Below are 726 nucleotides of genomic sequence, written 5' to 3'. Positions count from 1 at the left end.
CGATCTGACAGTTAACTGAGGAATCAGTTTTATCTGCTTCAACAGCTGAGAGAACCGCGGAGAACATCTGCAGATGTTTACACCTTCTCAACATCTGGATAGAATAAGATCTTGACTGTGTCCATCAGGTCAATGCCGTCTGTCTGAGACCTTCTGGTTAATGAACTGCAGGTTAAAATGTGGCGTAACGCCGTCTCACCGCTGCACGTCTTGTTGTCGAAGTTGAGGGAGAAGTGGGCGGGGCAGCCGCAGACGAAGCTGCTGACGGGCACGGCGAGGCAGAGGTGGGAGCAGTGTCCGTTGGTGGAGGCGCAGGCGTTCCAGCCGCCCTGTCTGGACGAGTGAAACACCAGGATGTCCATGACGTAGTCCAGGTGGCCCTGGATGACGGTGCGGTTCTGACCGCTGGTCTTGTTGGCGCGCTCGATGCTGCGCTGGCTCCAGTCGGTCCAGTAGATGTAGTCCTGGTACTGGGTGAGGCCGAACGGGTGAGGGAGGTCGTCAGCTATGACCTCACGCTCCTGACCTGAAGGAGGGAAACAGACGGAGGAAGAAGAGGAGTTAATCACGTTGACAAATATTCACTGGAAACTTCATTCCAACAATTAACAAAAGAATTAATGAAACATTCCTTAAAGCTCCTCCAGTGTAAAGGTCTGTGTCCATGTGTAGTGTGATTATAGATTATAGATCAGCTCTAGCTTCTATATTAATACTGTGAAAGTA

General features: G+C 51.0%; 1 protein-coding gene across 2 annotated transcripts in view; it reads right to left on the bottom strand.

Moving 5' to 3' along the window:
• The window catches only part of lrp6 (low density lipoprotein receptor-related protein 6), a 39,958-nt gene that overhangs the window by 10,605 nt on the left and 28,627 nt on the right, over positions 1-726 (bottom strand). The gene's annotated exons all lie outside the window — the stretch shown is intronic.

Source organism: Seriola lalandi, unplaced genomic scaffold (assembly GCF_002814215.2).
Source record: "Seriola lalandi dorsalis isolate HSWRI2012SDOR001 ecotype SW California unplaced genomic scaffold, Sedor1 jcf7180002054865, whole genome shotgun sequence".
Lineage (NCBI taxonomy): Eukaryota > Metazoa > Chordata > Actinopteri > Carangiformes > Carangidae > Seriola > Seriola lalandi.
Note: the sequence above shows the minus strand (reverse complement) of the source record. Positions and strands in the feature narration are given on the sequence as shown.